Source organism: Meriones unguiculatus, chromosome 11 (assembly GCF_030254825.1).
Source record: "Meriones unguiculatus strain TT.TT164.6M chromosome 11, Bangor_MerUng_6.1, whole genome shotgun sequence".
Classification (NCBI taxonomy): domain Eukaryota; kingdom Metazoa; phylum Chordata; class Mammalia; order Rodentia; family Muridae; genus Meriones; species Meriones unguiculatus.
In genome coordinates, this window is record NC_083359.1 from 112,504,401 (window position 1) to 112,525,664 (window position 21,264).

Here is a 21,264-nt window from a genome sequence, read left to right on the forward strand (position 1 = left end):
TGGAAAGAATACATGACAATGTGCCCCTAACCATCTCAGGTGGTTACAAGGTTCACATACGACAGTATAAAAATGAAGTTTTACAAAATCAAAAGTGGTTAGGAGCAACCCCAAAGGGCTGCTACTGTCTATCACTTATTGTGAAATAGCAGAAGAAAGAGAGGGAGGTAGGGAGGGGGAGGAAAGGAAGACTAAGTTTAAATGTGATCACTCACAGAATGGGTGAGGGGGTTATTTACAAAAGCATTGACCATTTTTCCAGTAGATACACCTGAAGAAAAAGTATCTCTCTCCCCTGGCAGAAGAGCAATTCCTCAGAACTCAGACTATCTACCTGCCATTTCTCCGTGCTGTCACTGAACGTAAACCTTCTACTGCCATTTCTCCCCGTCATGTAACCTGTGCTGTGATTGAAAGGGTCCTGGCACCTGGTCATTTCAGTCGATAAGGATGCAGTATAAACACACACAAATACACACACACACACACACACTCGCCCCACATGAATACCACACTGTATACACAGAACATAAACATACATATCATATATACATCCCACACACTACACAAATACCACATGTATACATAACACATAGAACAAAATAAATACACACAGAACACAACATATAATACATACCATATACATGCATGCACACATCACACATACAACCCATACGTACATACAATACGCATACATGCCACACATATTACATCCAAACATGTCCATACATAGCACATTTTTATACAACACACACAGATACACATAATGCACATATTCACACAACATGCATCACCATATCACATGCATACATACATAGATATCACATACGATTGTATATCACATACATACATCACACACATTATACATGTACATCACATACACTCACACATACCACACAACTAAACATGTATGCCATATACATAACACATACCTCTGTAACACATACCCACATCACTCACATACCACATATACTGACATATCATTTACACTTGGATATCATACATATATACATGCATATATACATATCACATATATTCATATACATAAACTCACATCACTGACACTTCACATGCATGCCACATACACACTCACCTATCACACAAATATATGCATATCACACATAGTCACATACATGGAATAGGAGGCTTGCTTCAGCCAGAGAAGAAAATGCACACATTTCGAGATGCTTGGGACCAGCCCAGTGTCTAGCTGGCCAGCCCTACCATCTGTTGGAGAGGTTGCAAGTCTCGCTTGCTTTCTTCTGTCTTACAGCAGGTTTCACTGTCTAAGACTGGGCTTCCCCACTCACTGAGCGGCTTGACTTTCTTAGCAACATGATCATTCACCAACAGACACTTCCCCTGGAAAGCCATGCTCATCTCCACCCAGGAGCACTCTCTTACCCTGAATTAGTAATTTGTCACTGGGGTTGGATGGCTTTTAAACACACTTATGTCCAAAGTTGCCACCAGATGAATCTGCACTGAGAAGCAAGCTGTAGGATGAGATAGGATAGTGACCCCTGAGCGTGGCATCCAAGCTAGGCACCACGCTGCACAGCCTACCTCAGCAGTTCTCAACCTGTGGGCCACAACCCCTTAGGGGTTGAATGACCTTTCACAGGGACAACCTATGTCTGCATATCAGATATTTACATTATGATTCATAACAGCAAAATTACAGTTATGAAGTAGCAGTGAAAGTAATTGTATTGTTGGGAATCACCACAATGCGAGGAACTGTATTAAAGGGTTGCAGCATTAGGATGGTTGAGAACCACTGGTCTAGACGCAATACTTCAAACAGTAACAGGCTGGAAACATCTTAGCTTCAATCCAATTACTTTCAACAGAATAGCAATGAAACCATCTCTGATGATGAAAGCTACTGCCTTTCCCTCCCTAATTGCATCAGCTTGACCCTCTCTTCTGATTAAACGCTTATAATTTTTCCCAGCATGTATTTTTTTAATTATAATATGTTTGAAGAACATCAAAATTATTTGGCTATTTTCAGGGTGGTTGTTGACAGTCAAGTCAATCCGTTTCTTCTCTGATGTGCCAGGCACCTGGTGAGTCCTGGAGAAATGATAATTCATGAGGGTGACAGAGATGCCCCTGTGTGGGGATGCTGGGCTCATAGGAGGCAGCAGGAAGGAGAGAGAGGCCTTCTGATTCACTGGAGCTGTATTTCTGGCCCCTGTTGCATTTGGGATGGTGTGAAAGAGAGAACAATGCTGAATTACAAGCCCATGATCAGCAAACAGGCTGCCGAGAGGCTTCCAATTAGTTGAATTGGTTTTCCCCAGGGCTGGGGCTAGATACAATGATCTTGTAAGAGTACATTCTAGTTAGTGAATATTTCTAGTCAAGGTTAAATAATCTCAAATGAAACATTTTCTGGGCAAACACACACACATACATAATGTGCACTTCTCTAATGACTGCAGGATAAGCACCTGTCACGTGTGGCAGTGCTCACGTGAAGTAACACTGGCCACAGAGCCCAATCATGTGCGCCCTAGAACGAAAGTGTAGCAGCCACAAGGGCAGCCAGAGTCTGTAGCTTCCCAGCCATCCTTTAAGGAACCTGATAGCCAGATTAGACAACCTCTGGAGACTCCATCTGAAGGAGCCAGCCGTCTGCCTCACTGAAGTCATGGCCCTTTGCCTCATTTCCTGCTTGTCTGGTCTGTGTACTTTTATTTGTGTTTTTTTGTTTTTCCTGGAGTCAGCTGCCTGACCCTCAGACCTGAGAAGGATACTGAATTGCCAATTCAATTTACCTAAAACTGGTGGAGCCTGAAAGCCTGGCCCACATTGACATACAGCTAATCTAATACAAATTGATTTTGGTTTTAAATCCAAGCCAGCCAAGAAATTGCTGTGCCCCCTCCCCATTACATTTGTTTTTCGGGTACTGAAAGGCACATGACCTGGTTCTCATAGGCTCTCGTTTCCACAGCTTCTGTGTGACCCTCCATATGTGTAGGGCTCTGTCACCAACCTGCTCCTCCACACCACATTCAGGCCTTCACCGAGTTGAGAAGCCTAGGCCAGGTGCAGTAGCTTTGCATTCAGTCTCCCCTTCTGCTCTCTCCTTGACCCTGAGCTCTGACCACTCTGACTTTCAATTCTCACTACTCCTCTGTGACCTTGAATCCTCTAGACTGTAGAGTTTCAGCCATTTCCAGTTGTAGAGATCAATTTCATGAATTCTTCTGGAAGGCTCAGAGCCCTATAACCCAGGACCTTCTCTGGAGCTAACCTCTCCCTGTAAATATTAATGCTTGGAATTTCTAGACACATTGACTTCAGGCCTCTTCATTAGTAAAAAGTCCATTTCAAACTACACAGAATCCAATCTCTTGCCCAGACCAGCTCTAGAGAGCTATCTATAAAGACTTTTCCAAAGCACTTTTTCATGGACCTGTCCAGAAAACAACTTCAGGATGGATATTTCAAGGTAATTGAAAGGACAGGACTCATATGTGACTATCTGGAAGATATGTCACCCAGAAAGGTTACTATGCCACATGCTTGTGACAGATAAGTCATATCTAGCTTTTCTGCAATTATGCCAAAATATAGCAAAATAGCAATATCTACAATGATTAAATGAGACAAAGGTATAATTGTCATTTATCACACAGATAGTCTCAGGCTTTCTTATAATGTTCAGAATGAAGTGACACATACTCTTCCCAGAACTCAGGAGGCTGAAGCAGGAGGATTTCAAGTTAGAGGTCAGTCTGAGCTATTCAGCATGACCCTCAAAACAAAGCAAAACAAACAAAAACAGGAAATGAAAGGAAGGAGAGAAAGAAGTACAGGAAGAAGGAAAATAAATCTCTGAACCCATAGGATGGGAAATGGTCCCATGGAATGAGTTGGAGCCTTGGAGAACCTGCTAACTTAAGTGGAAAAAGGCCATGGTGGAAAGACACAACCAGTGAAAGGCTTCAGTGAGAAGCATACCCAAGTAGACAGCATTCCATCTGGAAACCATAGCAACACATGTCAATATCATTATGTATATAGAGAACCAAACAAGTAGGCTGGTAGATAGGAAGCCAGCAAGGTGATAAACACGAGGTCTTGCGTCTGAGTTAGTGTCAGTGTTTTGATTCTCATTTGTGGTAGAATATAAATGAATAATTGAGACTGGGACAGAATATTTTTGATAATTCATTTACATGATTCTAATATGGATGGGTTGAGGTACACTCTTGGGAAAACTTGAATTCAGAGATACAAAAGTAAGGACCGGAGAAACTGTGGCACTCAGAAATTACCCAGAAGATTCAAGCCCAAGGATTTAGTCTTCACAAGGCCTTGGGAACAGGATGAAAGTCCCTTTATTCTTTGACCACCAGAAAATTCAACCATCTTTGAGGTTGGTCATTTGTGCTTAAAAATAAGCCAAATATATATGATTTTTTTTCTAATTTCAAGAAAAATAATGATTAGTTTGCCCAATAGTCAGATTCTCTTGGCATCTTGCTCTCATCCCCTCATGCAGGCAGTCATTCTTTCACTCATTTATGCATCAATTACATCATAGCTGCTGCTTCTGTTGCTTCACCTATGATCTCACTCCCGAGTCCAATAACCACACCTAAAAACCATCAAAAAATTTGACACATATAGAAAGTCTAATATATCATATTTCTTTTCATTTTCAAATTAACTTTTTCTTTTAAGTTCATAATCTCCAAAGATTAAGGAAAAAATATGAGAATTGCATGCCACAGATTAGAATACTAAGAACTTTTTATAAGAAAACATCTTCACTAAATGTTATCACACAGTGACATCACTCAGTACAAGCTTCAACAGTGTCATTCAATAACACAACTCAAGAGGACAGCATAATGGCATCACCCAACATCATCACTTGGCATCATTACTCAGTGATAAGACTCAGTGCCGATACTTAATGGCATCACTTGACAGTGTCACTTATCAGCATCATTGTCACCCAACTTCACCATCAATGTATTGAGTGGTATATGAATCCACTCAACATTCTTATTGAATGCAATCACTCAAGGATATCACTTCAGGACCACACTATACCATAGCCAAACAGCATCACTCAATGGCATTACTTAATGGCTCCATGATACCACCAAGCAAGAGCACACAGAGAATAATCATGCAACATCTTCACCTGACATCAGTCAATGGCATCATTAAATGATGTCATCCAATGGCATCACTCAATGTTACTCGGTGACATTACTCAACTTCATCACTGAAATATCATTCTTTAAATTGGCCTGATGAAGCTTCTCAAAGTTTCCCATTATCGGTTTTCTCCTTGTAAACCTTATTTAAAACAGAAGGAAATGCCATTGCCAAAGAAAAAATTTATAGCAATTATTTTATAACTTTTCCCAGACTCCCAGTGACTTCCCCAAACATCTTCCTAAAGCCTATCAGGCATTGATAAACTTGCCATTGTATCTAATCTACCAGCATCACTAGGTTTAGGGAGGATTTTCATTTTTGTTCTGTTTTTCAGTGCTGGAGATGAACCCAGAGCCAAGTATATATTAGGCCAGTGCCATTCCACTGAGCTATACCATATCTCAGTCATTAGCTTTAATGAGAGGAACTACTCTTTTCCTCTTAGCTAGGGAGCTTCCATGTAAGAACGTTTACAGAAAAGATTCTTTACTCTCAGGATGTTAAAAATCATTTGTCAGGGCAGATAAAACTGGGAATAGCCTAAATGTCTACTCTTCTCAATTACAGTGCTTCTGCACAGAGAGATGACAAGAAAGCTGCTAAAGACAAGAGATGAATTTGTGTTTTCCAATATGCAAACTCATTCACATGCATCATTAAAAGAAAAAGTCAGAGGGAAAGAGGGTATCTACAGCATGTTTCTAAACGTGTTTAAAATGCACAGGTATGTGCTTTTATATGCACAAACTGGGTTAGTGAAGTTACACAAATCTTGGCTTAGCAATTTGGACTTGGAGATTGACAGTCACATATAAAATGGATTGTATCTTTTTCTGTTGCATTCTTACCATAAGCATTATTGATTTTTTTGAAAATAAAAGCTAAATTTTAAATGTATGAAAATTATCCAGGTATCATCAGCTATTACTAATATTAATATTAATATCAATAACTATTAATAGGAATTAGCTATTACTTCTTTGTGGCATCCACACAGAAGAGAGAAACTACTGAGCAGGTAAACAGGGTGTGAACCGATGAGAGAAGGAAGGAGCTTATATGTGAGCTGTTGCCTGGCAGCGGGGTAGAAGGAGGTGGAGAGTGTCTGACCTATTTGAGACATTGACATTTGGCAGGGACATACCACTCGGTAGGAAGAAAGTAAGTCAGGAAAACTAAGATAGAAGACTCCATTTCTGAATTTTACTTGGTCCCTTTATGCATTTATTCTGAAGGGTTCCCAGCAGGGAAACTAGGCTTATAACACAGGCAAACAAGCATGAGACAGAGATTAAAGGAATGGTGCTCTTTGGGGAACTGGAAAGCTGTTATTTGTTTTGGACAATAATTTGATTAAATCAGCCAGATTGTTGTTTAACTCTGTAGTTTCTTAGTCTGGGCAGGAGACACTGTACCTAGAGTCCAAGGGTGCTGGAGTCAGGCAGCTTGGCTATTGATTCCGAGTCAATGTATAATTTGTAACCGCTATAGAAACGAGGAATCAGATTAGAATTTCTCCAGGAATTTCTCAAGCCCTGGCATTAAAACTTCCAAAATCTCCCCATGTTCTTCTTCTAAAGCATACCCTCAGAACAGGATATTTGAATCCCTGCCCCCACGTCTCATCTCATTTCTGCCTTCATCAGGCAGGCACCTATGTGTGGAGTGTGAGCCCATGATCTTGTGTATGCTCCTTGGTGAGAGATGTGCCCCCAGCTCCTGCACCAGCACCCTCCAGAGCTAGGTGGACACACAAGCCACCATGCTCACTGGGAATACAATATTCCCTGAGGGAACATCATAGCTAGTTACTATGCAAGGCCACTGTTTTCTCAGCTTCCACTTGGGAATATTCCATCCAGGAAGTCTCTTGACTTACTGATCACTCCTACTTTCTGTTTTATTCTATTCTGAGGTGAATTCCTGCACTCCCTTTTTCTGCTCTGCTTGGAGAGGTGGGTGATGGCTGGAGATGACTTCAGATTGATGAGGGAACTAAGGTAATTTGTGGGGCATCTTAGATCACACTCAGGGTAAAGCTCAACAATAAACAAGCAAATGCTTTGCTGCCTGCAGCCTTCTCTTCCCTTTCCAGGTTCTGTGGCTTGTAGGACTCTCTCCTGGGTGATCTTTCTTAAATCAAGGTTTGGAGAGTGTTAAGGATCTCCTCAGCTTAAACAGGGCCTTAACACTAGCAGAGGCAACACACAAGAGAAAGGGGCTGGAGCTCCTGGCTTATTCCTCTGCCTTGCTTGCTTACTAAAACCAGCCTTTTCTCTCAGGCAGGTCGGCTTGTTCCTTGTCATCCCACTTACAGTTCCCTAACGTCAGAAGGGTCTGACAGTATCCTTGACTTCTCACACTCTTTCCAACCAGCCACAGGTCCTGTTAAATCAACTTCTTAACGTTTCCTCAAACTCTGCCCAAACTCTGCTCTCCACTCTCTCTCTAACCTCCAGCCCTTACAGCTTTTCTCTGAAAGACTGACAGTTTCTCAAAGGCTTTCCCTCCCTGCTCTGCCAGTCTGGCTTTAACAGTCTATTCTGGGAACCTAGTGCCTGCGTGACCCGGGATCTCTTCTGGGTTCTGGCTGGGTGGCCTGAGCTTGTACCCACCTGATTCCCACGCCATGGTGGTTTCCTCTCACCTGGGAAACACGATCGCTGTTGTTTTAGGGCCCAAAGTTCAGTCTTTTGGTCGCTGCATGGAAAATGTTGTCCTGCTTCTTAGATGTAGTGTTCTCCTGGTGCCGCCACCTTGGCCTCTGTCCATCAAAAGTCAGTGTTTGTAATGAGGTCCTGAAGTGAGATTTTTTGTTGTTGTTGTTTCTTTAAAAACATAGAAATGTTTTTGTTTTAATCCTGGGTGTGGGATGTGATGCTGCTTCAGATTATCCACAGCATCTGACGATGATTTGCCTCTGCTCTAGCAGGAGTTTCTTGCCAGCTGCAGCTAGTTTATGTTTGGACTCTGGGGACTCTTGAGAAGGTATAAAAGTGTTGGAGCCCCGAGAGCTGAGGTGGCTGCTGTTGACGCTGTTTGTTCCTTGTGCTGCTTGCTGCTTGCTGCTTGCTGCTTGCTGCTTGCTGCTTGCTGCTTGTTGCTTGTTCCTGCTCCTGCTGCTGGTGGCTGGATTGCTCTTTGGCAATATCCTGACAATAAAGATCAAATTTGCCCCAAGGAACTCAATGTCCCTAATCACCAGGAAGCAAACTAATGATATTGATGCCACTTTTGCCTGTAACCTTTTTTCTCTCCTACCTAGTGTTGGGGGTTCAACAAAAAAGAACCTGTTAAAGTGGCCTAAAACCCAGCTACAAGGTCTCCTCTCCACTCCTAGATGAAAAAAATGAATGTAAACCGGGCCCCATCAGGTAGGAATCAAGGACTCTGACACCAGTGTTCTGCAAATCCAGCTATTTTCCTGACCCAAGGTGCCTCACAACTCATTCACTGTAATCCTTTTCCAGCTCTTCCTCACCATCCCTTTCCAGTGTGTCGCTCCCATCCAATCTGCAAGTAGACAAAACTTCCTCGTGAAGGTTCATGTTAAAAGTACCAAACAAGAAATAGCCTCCTCAAAGATCACTGAGAAATAAAGGGCTCTTTAACATCCTTTTTTTACCCAGTACCTCATTCCAGATTTCCCTTTGGAGCATTCTAGCAGCATGCATTGGAAAAAGGTTGTTCCACTTAAAGCTGTAGTTTCCTCATCTGCACAGAGGGAATAATATTATGGATCAGAAAGTCACATTAATAGTTGCAAAGTATTATCTAGAATGCAATGCCAGCAGCTGCTGGATACCAATAGCCACCCACAGCTCTGAGCAGGGGCAGGGCTGCTGCAAAGGCCTTTGAACTGTGACAGTAAAATGTGTCTCTTCTTCTCTATGCTGTTTCTCTCTTCTAGCTGCTTTCCAGCACTTTATTTTACTCTGCTCTGGGATCTGATTCTCAGAGGGTCTCCTTTCCTCTTTGTATGGACTTCCTGGAAGGAGTGAAACATCTAAAAGAACCCCTGAAGGACCACATCTACAAATTCCTGCATTAGAGACAGAGTCCCCAACACGGAGGAATTGGGGAGAATTAAAACTTCAGGATTTAGGAAGCCTTTGACTGTAATCTCAATCCTGGGGGCCTGTGCTGCTGCCTCAGCTTTCTCACTAGAATTCCCTCTGCGGATCCTCTTCTGTCTTCTCTGGACAGTTCTCTTTCTCCCACCTCCCTGGAGCCATGCTCCTCCAAGCAGAGAAGGGCAGCTCTACAGAAGTCCCTCCTGTGGGACTGGAGGCTTCTTCAAAGCCAGAGAGCACTGCAGGTGGTGTCAGGGTTAGGTTACTGTCAGCCCACCGCAGTCTAGACTCACCTGGGAAGAGTCTCTGTGAAAGGCACGGGCATGCCTGTGAGGAATGGCTATTACCTGAGAAGACTCAGACTACCATCACCATTCTCCTAGGTTGGGGCCTTGGACTGTGTCAGAGTAGAGACAGCCATCTGAGTGCTAAGCATACATGCATCCAATCCTCTGCTCTTGACTGTGGATGTAATGTAACTTTCCTGCTGTGATGGACTGTAACCTGGAATTGTGAGCTAAAATAAACCCTTTCTCTTCTAAATTGCTTTGCCAGGGTATTTTATCTCAGCAGCAGAAGTTATACAGGCCAGCAGGTATATACATGATGTAGGATATCAAAACATTTATTACATGTTAAGGGGAAATCTTCCTGATATGTTAAAAAACCTTGAAAATTCTGTCCTCTTTCTTATTCCCCTATACCCCATGACCAGCCCTTCTAACTACTCCAGCACACATACTCATGTGTTCCTACATCAGGGTACTGGCCAGGATCTCCTTTCCCCCTGGGACATTACCCTCTGAGGTCCTGCCTTTCATCAAAGCAAATGTTGGAATTTTCTTGCATATGAAACCTCAACAAAGATCTTCATGCCTCTAACCCAAGAATGGTGACTTCAAGTTGCTTTAAAGTAAGTACTCTGTGTGTCCTGAAGACAGGGAGTATCAAGGCTGAGCAAAGAGCTAGGAGAGAGGAAAGATAGTAAGAGATTGGACTTAAGTGTTTGAGAAGGTACTCAGTCAGAGAGGGCACTAATGGGTTGATGGCTATCAGTTTGTTCTTAGGCCTCGTGGTTTTTCCCATCCCCTCTCATTAGAAACTAAAAACTATATATTGGTGGGTTTTTTTTTTTGGGGGGGGTCATGGTTGTGGTGGATTCTGTTTGCTTGTTTTAGTGCTGTCTACCAAAACCAGGACCTTGTGCTTGTGAGGTAAGTACAATGACACTGACCTAAATCTCCAATCCTAACTTTCCATGGACTATATAGGACACAAATCTATTCGTCAAACCATTTTTCACGTGTTCCTAAAAGTGAAATTATTTCTCATTATGAAACAGTTGTAAGAACCAGGGGACCAAGATGTCTGCCATTAAATAGTGTCTTATCCACGTCAGGGAGTTGTACCCGTGAAATCTCCACAATGTGCCTGCCTACATGATGACAAGCAAGACCTACACAATGACAGTATAGCAACGTGATGATGGAGATCTCACAAGAGCCCATCCTTAGATTAAGACGCAATTAATGGCTCCATAGAGAGGGTAAATCAGTCTGCTCCAGGAATGAGCCCCTGAAAGGGTATGTGTTCCTGAGGGTCAGCTCAACACTAAATGACACTAAGTGGACTCAGCAATTTGTATTCGTATATGCATACCACACACACACACACACACACACATAATTAAAGAAGAAGCAATCTTGAAGTTGAGAAGGAGTTGGGGAACACAGAAGAAGTGGGGAGGGGGAGAGGATAGAATGGTAATGATGTAAATATAATATTTGTGTATGAAATTCTAAAAGGGAATAAAATGTTTTAAGAACAGTTAAATTAGAGAAATTTTGTAAAATATATGCAGTAAAATCTAAACATTACACATAAATCTACTGCATAGAGATAACTGCAGTTTGTCTTTAATCTCCCCCCCTTATCCAAGCCTGTGTGAGCACTAAAACAAACTGTACTAGTTTTATCTCTCCCTTTCCATTCAGCAGTGAAGTGAGCACAGCCCATACTGCTGGAACTTTCTTGAAGCTATGATTATTAATACATCATATTACTAATCCCCATATGTCCTATGTAGTCTACAAGAAGATGCAGGGCTTTTAAATTTATCTCAGTGCTTTCCTGGCAAGCACAAGACCCTAGGTTCAGTACTCAGTACCAAAACTTTTTTTTTTTTCATTTTCTTTTGAAAATAATGAGAGGTGTCTTCATTACAAGATGGGTATTGATGGCTACCCAATATTCTATCATGTAACTATTCCACTTCTGTTTAACCCTGTATTTAGATCAGGAATGCCTGTTAATAGATTGGACTAGTTAATGTTTCCTTCTGGATTCTGTAAGTCTCAAGTGTTCTGATGTGGATTTTTAATCTTCAAAACGGGACCACAGCAGGCGGTAGTTTCTAACTATACTGAGCTCTGCTTTTGTCGTCGTTGTAGTTGTTAAAACAAACCTTGCAAAGGACTCATTTTCTACAAAAGTTTGGGAAATGGTAGTTTCACCTCTCCCCAGTGTAGGGCATTTAGAATCTGTCCAGTTTATCACTGTTATAAATAACACTTTGATAAAGATCTTTATACATAAAACTCAAGTCATAGTCCCCATTTGTCATGATGGTAGATTCTAGGAAATGAGCTGTACAGTCTGAGTGTATAGATTTTTAAAGAGAAACCACTGGAGATATGGAAAGGGAACTGGAGGAGAGTGAATAGAAACATTAGGAGGGGGGAGCTTATCAGTTTCATTATAAGCATGTATGGAAACATCACAATGAAATTGCTCACTTTATACAAATAATTAATACATACTAATTAAAATTATATGGCTTTTTAAAAATTAAAATGTTTCTCCTTTCCCCTTTGCAGTTCCTCTTGATATATGTTTATGCTCTTCATTTCTTGCACACTCCTCCTGTATACTTGGTTCTGTCTACTTGGAAAGTCCTTGGCAAATTTTCATGGTAGTGAAAACAATGATAAAGAACTACCAGGTAAAAGTTGGTTCCAAGCAGGAACCAGTGCTCTCATTCAGTGACACTTGGACTATAGTAAAAACCTGAACTGCAAATAAGGTTTTTACCAGGTAGAGAAAGTTCCTTGCTCCTCTTACCCTCTGGCAATGTCTGACAGGCAGCAATGCTGGTGATTCTTAAACCGGAGGATGGTGGCCAGCACACTTGAGAAGAGGGATGGACTTGTGCACGGACATATGCATGCACTGGGTGATGGGGCCACTAAGATCTTTGTTATCAGTTAGCCATGTTTGCAGCCCGAGGGGCATTTCCTTCAGAAGTTTGAATTGTATGTCACATAGGATCTGAGCTGATGTGAGCCAAGCTTGCAGCAGCAGAGGCATTCAGAATCTCCAAGTAGGGAACTTACAGACGTGGTTACCCCGGAAGCCAGGGAGGCACTGGGGAGAAGGGGATGTCCCCAAGACAACCAGGGACCACATCAGAGACAAAAATCCAAATTCTGTTTTGGCACTAAAAACCAGCATTGTCTTTTTAAACTCCTTGCCCACTAGAAAATTTCATTCCATCTCTGTTTCCATTGTGAAAGCCATCATCGTCTCCTCCCCACCTCACCCCCCACGTGGTGTGCAGACTTCAGCCTGGCACTAACCTATCAGCTCCTGTCACTCCTGTATGAACAGCGGGCCATCAAAGCTGGCCTTTTCTGAAAAGATGCTGCAGATGTCAACTCTTAACCATGTCTTTTCATACCCTCTCTTAACTTTCAAAGTTAAGACCATTCCTAACTTCCCAAACCAGACTCAAAAATTCAGTGATTTGGCTATGTCTAAAACCTGAAAATGCATATTGATAGGGCGATGGGCCCAGAGCATGGAGTAGTGTCAGGCCACACTCTCCTTCAGGCCTTTCTTTCCTCCACCTTTCCTCTTCCTCTGGGAGCTGCTCTGCATTAAGTGCTAAAGCCCCTCAGATCTATTTAGAGGGAAGGCCAATTTACTGTGATTAAGTGCAAGGTAGTGTTCAATTAGTGAAGGGTAAACACAACATATCAACCCACTATGATAATTTTTAAATCAAAAGTTAGAGCACACATAGGCTGCTGTGATCATTTACTAATTTAATGATGATGAGGCCCTTTAAAATCTCGCCATTCTCTCTGGGTGTGTATGAAGGACGCCCCTAATGTTAATTAGAGTTGCTTCATTAACAACTTAACCAAAGACCACACTTTATGAACTTATTTGGGAGCGTATGAGAGTTGATAGAAGCCAATTACTGCCAGTTTCTTTCCCATCAGTTAATGAAGGGTATGATGTATAAATCATTACTAAGGGCCATATGGTGACAGTCAGTGAAAGAAAGGAGGGCTTGGAGTGACATCGGGGAGCAGGGCAGATGGCTATGAATAATGTGTCTAGGAACATGGACCCTCATATATGTGCCTCTTGTGGTCACAAACACGCTCTGCCATACAAACTTGCTGAGTTCTGTTTGGAAGACAGCTGTTGCTTTCACCTCTGGGCTCTGCCTGACAGCATCAAATCACCTCCAGCAGAGTGTGCCAAGCTGGCAGACAGTCTTCTTGGGAACTGATGATGAATTCTAAGGCTTGTGTTCTAGTGGACAGATGGCTTTCAGGCCCTGCCCAGTTTTTATTTCCTTGGTAGACGGCTTCTTACATGTGTGTGCAGTGCTACAGGGTTCCAAGATGATTGATGCCTGGGGTCTGTATCTCAAAAGCAGTGCTCACTGGAATCAACAGGGTCTTTAAAGGCAACTGTGCTCATTTCGTGCTCTCACTCCTAAACATTTAATCAGTATGACCTTTGATCTGAGAGCTAAGACTTTGAAATCATCCTCCATCTAGGTGATTATAACCTGCGGCAAGATGTGATGGTCACTGATCTCTAACCCAAGTCTCTGGTCTCAGATGGGTGAAAGGTGGTAAGCCCTGGATCCTGGACCTGGGCATAACCTCTTATCAGCAGGACTTCCAGTCACTGAGTGTCAGGATAGGCCAAGGCCTTCAGTATAGACGGTCATGAGTTTGAATCCCACTGCCATTTTATGCCAGTTACTTCTCTATGAAATACAGGTAATGTACTTTCTAGGAAGTTGTAAGATAATTAAATTTGAAAAATGGGTAAACAGTTTAAACTTGTGATGGCTAATTTTATATCAACTTGATACAAAATATAGTTATATGAAAAGAGAGAACCCCATTTGAGAAAATGCCTCTATGAGGTCAGGCTGTAGGGTATTTTCTTAATTTGTGATTGATGGGAAGGGACCCAACCCATTGTAGGTGTTGCTGAGAGAGCAGGCTGAGCAAGCCTTGGGAAACAAGCCAGTGAGCAGAACACTCCATGGCTTCTGCATCAGCTCTTGCCCCCAGGTTTCTGCCCTATTTGGATTCCTGAGCCATTTGAGTTCCTGCCCTGACTTCCTTCAGGGACGATGTGGAATGTTGTCCATTGAATAAACCCCTTCCTCCCCAGCTTGCTTTGATCACAGTGTTTCATCACAGAAATAGAAAAATGACTAAGATAAGCCTGGAATTCAGGAAATAGAATGGTTTATGCAAAAATCTAATAATAACTAACAAAATGAGAGAGAGAGAGAGGGAGGGGGGAATGAGAACCATGGCCTTGTCACTCTGAAGTACTTACTGGAAGTGGCTAAAGGAACTCTATTTTGTGCTAGTGCTTATTCTGTTCTGGCTGGAATGAAGATAATCTAAAGAGACACCTATGCCTCTCCTTTTGCCTGTGTACACAATGGACCCAAGAAACCAGAATTTCCTCCAGGAGATTTGTACTGAGAGAAGGAAAAGGCTGAAGCCTGGTGCTAGCCAGAGAGGAAACTTGTCTCCCAGAATGAGATTTCAAATGGTCTGACAACTTCTCAGACAACTTTAAAGGAGAGATTCAAGCTAGACAATGGTGATGGACAGGACTACACCTTGGCCAAAACAGTTTATTTGGCCTCTCTTTAATCTTAAACTCTGCCTCAGGGCCTGAAGATAGATTTCATTGGACCTCTTTATCCCTCTTTCCAATATGGCCACAGTGAATAAATCTCCTGTTTCTGCTTTTCACTTTTATTTTGTCTTTTCAGTTGATTTTCTGAGGGCAAATAGAAAAGCCTGGGTTGTTAGGCCTCCATGGCCCAAGTTCTGACCCTAACAACTACAATAGCATGCCTTCTATAAACCCAGCATGCTGCTGGCAACCACAGTGCTGTGCTTTGTGCCTATTGTCAGCTAGGCTGCTCTACAGCCTTTATAAGCTTATCCTAGGCTGCTGGCTAGTAAAGATGCCACATTCCTAGGGATGTTCCAGAATGCACTGCCATGTCAGTAGCTGTTCATGAAAAATTCCACCAATACACATGATTCTCTTCCTGAGAGGACTCCTGCCTAGATCCCAGGTGGGCCATGTGGTCTGAAGAAAGGAAATATAGCCAGTAGAGATCTGCTCTCGAGTTTCAGGTCTGAGTTCCAAGCTGGCCCAAAACAGGTACATTTCTGAGGTGTTCATTTAAATCACAATGTCTGTTGACTAAAGTAACACAGACATGTGTAAGGCAGGTAAATCTCCCTTACCAAGGTAAGACAGGGTGTGAGATGGTAAGTGTAATAATAAAGACCATGGCATTTCCTGTCCATACCTGAGATCTACCCCATGGGAGACAGCCAACCCATGACACCATTAACAACACTCTGCTGTGCTTGCAGATGGGAGCCTAGTATAGCTGTCCTCTGAGTGGCTCCACCCAGCCTCTGACGGAAACAGATACAGAGACCCACAGCCAAACTTTGGGTAGAGGGCAGGGAGTCTTGTGTGGAAGAATCGGGGGAAGGATAGAAGGTCCTAGGGGGCAAGAGTTCCACAAGAAAACAAACAGCGCCAACTAACCAGAGCCTAGGGGGCCGTGTGGAGGCTGAAGCACCAACCAAGGACAATGCATGGACTGGACCTAGGCCCCCTACTCAGATGTAGCCCAAGGGCAGCTAGGTCCTCATATGGGTCTGAAAGGGGGCTAACTCTGATATGGACTCTGTTGCCTGCTTTTCAATCACTTTCCTCTGGTGGGGATACCCTGTCAGGATAAGAGGATGAGTTCAATCCTGATTAAACTTGATGTGCCAGGATGGGATGCGTGGGAGGGTGGGTCTCCCCTTCTCTGAGGAGTAGGGATTATGGGATAGGGGAAATAAGAAGGGAGGGTAGGACTCGGAGGAATGGAAGGAGGGAAGGAGAGGGCTACAACCACGATGTAAAGAAAGAAAAAAGGAGCATGGCATTGAGTAGCCAACAAGAACTTGTACACAGTTTGCTGACTAGCACTAATAGCAGAGGAAAGCAGTCAGTCCTATAGGAAGCTTGTATTAGGACTTGTAAGATTATGCAGACCACAAAGTGCTCTGCCCATTTCCCGACAAACAACAGGTCTAGTGAGCCCTTTGTATTGTCTTTTCCACTCTCTGGTACATCCACACACCTGTGGGCCCTGTGCTTCAGTTCCTGGGGCAGCTGACCAAGAGGGACTGGGTGCCAGTACAGCAGCAGTCATTCCACAGCTGCAGGCCAGCACCTCCGGCAGACCCACCTCTCCTTGCTCCAAGCCTCTTTACACAATAACACCCCCTCACTAAGAGATCACTGGACTTTGCTCTGCTTCATTATCTAAACAGCTGTGTGATGTCCCCTGGAACAGGAGGAGCTTCGAACAAAAGGTCAGAGCTGATTCAAAGCTGGGCTTTGTAGCAGCAATTGCTTTTAATGGCACAATTCTCCCAACTCTAAGCCCTGAAGATAAAAAAAATTATATAAATGTACAAATGATTTTATGACTTTGATTATGCTACTTCTGAGAAATATCCATATGAACTGTTGAGGAAGACTAAAGATATTGTGATAAAGAGAACTCTTTGAAAATGTGCTAAAAAAAATCTATGTCATGAGATATGAACATAGCCAAAGCCCTGATAAAAGTCATGTCATCCTTTTGCCATGGAAGCTGCTGAGGCATGAAAAGGACCATGGGCCGGGAGATCTCTGTGCCTTTCAAGTCTGGCTTATTAACATGCATTAGAGTCTTTTGGAAGATGAGTATGGCCAAAGGTTATCAACAGAAACTTAATTTAATGAGCCCAGAACAGGGGACAGCAGCCCTGCAAAGCCAGCATGGGCAGGGATCTGGGGCAAGGGTTTCTCATTCTCTAAAGAAAAGAAACAAAGATAGACTTATTAAAGCAGAAGGCATTACATTGTTGGCTTAATCCTCAGAGCAGTACTCCCCCGGTGTGAGCGTCTCCTCTCACTCTCATTGTAGAGACTGAAACATCACCCTACCCATATGAGAACCTGTGAAATGAAGGCCTTTGAGCCAGAGATCTAGAGGGAAGGCTGGCAAAGCAACGGCCTTGCAGAGAGGGAACAGCTTACCTGGACTGGAGCCCAGCAGGTAGCAGAAGATCTGGGCCAGAGCTTTCTTAATGGTGTGCAGATGCAAATTTTTCTGCAAAACCAGAGGGCAGAGACAGCTGTTCAAAGAAAAATTGTAAATGCTGCCCAGTCTTAAGAGTAAATTGTTTCCAGCTAAAATCTCCAGACTGTTTGGGTTAGTAAAAAGGGGTCACAGACAGACAAGCAAAAGTGATCAGGAGCATGAGATCAGGCGCAAGGCTGTTCAGGGCAGCAGAGCCTTGTCTCTAATGCTGGCTGCCTCACTCTGAGTTACCAGAACCAGCAACAAATGAAGCTAGAACTGGAATCAGCACACAGAGATTTTCCACATTGAAGTATTGGTGAGTAGGATTTTCTGTATTTTATTATTGTTGGTAGTGGTGATGATTATATGTGTTTATATGTGTTTAAGAAAATATGTATATTGTAGATATGGCCATATCTCATCAATTGTCTGAAGGTCAATTCTAATTGACCTAATTCTGGAAGTCAATGGGGAAGTTCCAGCTAGAAGCCTGCTGGGTTACACTAGGACATTTATTCCTGGAGTAAGCCCTCCTCCAACTGGAGTTACCATGGTCGTGTGTTGTATCACAGAACTCCAGGAGCACTGTTCAGAACAAAGGCTTGTTAAACCTCTCCACTCAAATAGTAGTGTTCTGTGAAACTCCCCAACTCCCCCCACAGCCTGATTGTAATATATACCTAGCCTTTACTTCAACAAGCTCTCTGGAGACAGAAAGAAAACCCATCCCATTCCCAGTTCATTGATCCATACAGCAGCATACAGCTTCATGGTCTCAGAGTAAACTGCCATCAGATAACTGCAGCTTTGCGACATTAGAATTAGTACCTAGAAAGCACGTCTTTATCTTTTTTCTTTTCTTCCTTCCTTCCTTTCTTCCTTCCTTTCTTCCTTTCCTTCTTTCTTTCTTTCTTTCTTTCTTTCTTTCTTTCTTCCTTCCTTCCTTCCTTCCTTCCTTCCTTCCTTCCTTTCTTTCTTTCTTTCTTTTTTGTATCTTGTTGGCTATAGCTAAACACAAAGTTTCATTAGAAAGGATCTAGTCAGCAAGATTAAGCCCAAGAACACTTAAGTATATAAATTTAAAATTTAAAAAGTAGTTGTATTTGTTTACTATGACAAGAAACCTAAGAAATAGCTAAGGGGGAAAGGGTTTATATGAGCTCACAGTTGGAGGGGAGACATTCCCTCATGATGAGCAGAAAACAGGCTGCTTGTCATACTGTAGCCACATGAAGAAGAAACAGAACAGGTGTTAGGCCTGGCCTAGTCATAAAACCTCAAGGTCCACCCCCACCTTTCTAACAGTTCCACAACCTCCCCCAAATAGCACCACCAGCTGGGGAAGCCAAGTGTCCAAACACATGAGCCTGTGTGAGACATTTGACAGAAAAAACAAAACAAAACAAAACAAAAAACCAGCAGGTTCATAAACACTGTCCTATAGGGTTAACTGTGAGACTGAACAACACTTTGTGGATGCCCTCATATCTCAGAAATGACACAATGACACACAGGCTTCAGGGGCAGTGGTGAGCCTGACACTAGAAACTGGAAGTAAAAACTGTCTTTGCATCCTGAATCAAAAAATGATTATTTTCCTGGGCAGCTTAAAAGTATCAGTAATATGTTCTGATGTAAGGATCCTCAAGGAAGAGAAATATGGGGTGTGTTAGTGAACGTGATGAGCTGTATTTCAACAGCAGAAAATGTGCAGCCAGAAATTCCCATAAATATTGAATAATAAGCCAGAAACACAAAGACAAAGGGAGATACATATTTTCAACACCATATTAAAAATATATCATAAACATTTGTTGACTAAAACGATATTTCAAGGTATAAAATCTCCCAAAGACAGAATTCTGTTTCCGAAGACAAACTGTGCCATTTACAAAGGGAAGTGGAATAGAAGGCTGCCTCTCTTGGCTAACACTCTGGGCTAGTTCTGACAGAGATGACAGAGAACGACAGCCATTTGATTGCTGAGATACTAATGTGGACCTTGGTGTGACTAAAAAACAGAGGGACTGCCCTAAAATGGGTCTAGTCTGCACTGCTTTCACAGAACACAAGAAAAAGAAAATCTGGAAGATACTAATCTCCTTGGTTAAAATTGGTCAGCCTCTCTCCTCCCCCCAAAAAAAAGGGAAAAAGAAATTGAGTGTTCAAAGCAAGAATGGCCACATCTGACTGGCTCAGTGCTTTACATGGGGAAAAAATGAACTGCCACAAGAAAACATTAGAGGAGATCCATGTGCGAGCCTAATAAACATCTTCATGAAAAGTTAACACAGCAGACTCATTTGTCTGCAGCGCCAGGCAGGCAGCCTTGCCAGGGTGCTTCCAACTTCCTTCCAAATCAGAGACAATTTGCCGACTTCAAAATAAAGGAAAGAAGAGAAAAGGGGGCTGTCTGGTCAATGATTTATTCATGGAGCCAAGAAAACTCTTCCCCTCTAAAATGATATTTTTCCTGGGTTCTAACCCTTCAATCTTCCTTCAGCCTGGGAATATGTGTTTCTCTCCTCCATGTATTTTTCAGCAGTTTCCATTATTGCATGACACACAGCTCACCTCAATCTGCTGTGTGCAATCTCAGTGGGGTTGCCCTGGCTCAGGGCATTTTTCTGTTCCCAAACTCAGAATTGATGCTCTGTCTCTCTTGAAGAGGTGATCAGTTGCTCCCTTCTAGCAAAGCCTTCCCCCAACTCAGAAAGACGCGGTGATCAGCACAGCCAGGGCACTGGCATTTGCAACTGGCTATGTCCAGTTTGTAAACAAAGGATGTTGGAAAAGCTTGCAGAAAGCCAGGTTGATAGGGCAAGAGGCTAAAGAGTGGCCTGTTTCTAGACAGACAGAAATCTTAATCCATGCCTTGAAGGGTCCCAAGTTACCTCAAATTTTAAAATTATAACTTACTGGTCCATGATTGGGGAATGGAGAAATAGATGAGATATGGAGCTAGGGTCCCTGGAAAGAGGTAGAGCTCTGCTGGACCCAGTGTTGAAACTTTCTCAGACCTCAGTGAGTATGTGTTGAGGACGAGGAGCAATGTAACAATCCTGTCCACACTGAAGCCAAGCCTGGGTTTGATTAAAAGACAAGCCATTCCCTTGTTTCTGTGGTGACTTCTTTCTCTCAAAAACTGTTCCACTTGGTAAATGCACACTGCTTCTCACTCCTTGGCCAGTCATCGTAATTCACCACATATAAAGCCTTCCAGAAGGGCTTTTCTGAACTTGTCAGAGCATTGGAGCTGTGTCATAGCGGTTTCTCCTGTGAAGTGGATGGGCGTGAAGACAGGACCTATGCTCTTAGCTCTGTGTCTCGAATATTGGAGCACAGGACCCAACTCTAGCTCATAAGTCAGAAGTATCAGCTAATTCTGCTTATTCAGAGGAGTTGCATTCTAGCTCTACCTTCCTGCCCCACAATCCCCACTACCTCCACCACCACCACCGCCACCACCAATGCAATTAAAGTACTTCTTTACCTTGATACCATTTTTTCCTCATC

The 21,264-nt window shown here is 42.8% G+C and overlaps 2 long non-coding RNA genes across 2 annotated transcripts in view; one reads left to right on the forward strand and one right to left on the reverse strand.

The window, feature by feature from the left end:
- LOC132646437 (uncharacterized) overlaps positions 1–21,264 on the reverse strand; it is a 382,635-nt gene that overhangs the window by 150,247 nt on the left and 211,124 nt on the right. The window lies entirely within an intron of this gene.
- On the forward strand, positions 7,113–9,682 carry LOC132646519 (uncharacterized). The gene is made up of 3 exons (XR_009584818.1): positions 7,113–7,193; positions 8,459–8,567; positions 9,104–9,682. It is a non-coding gene; the product is annotated as an uncharacterized LOC132646519 (long non-coding RNA).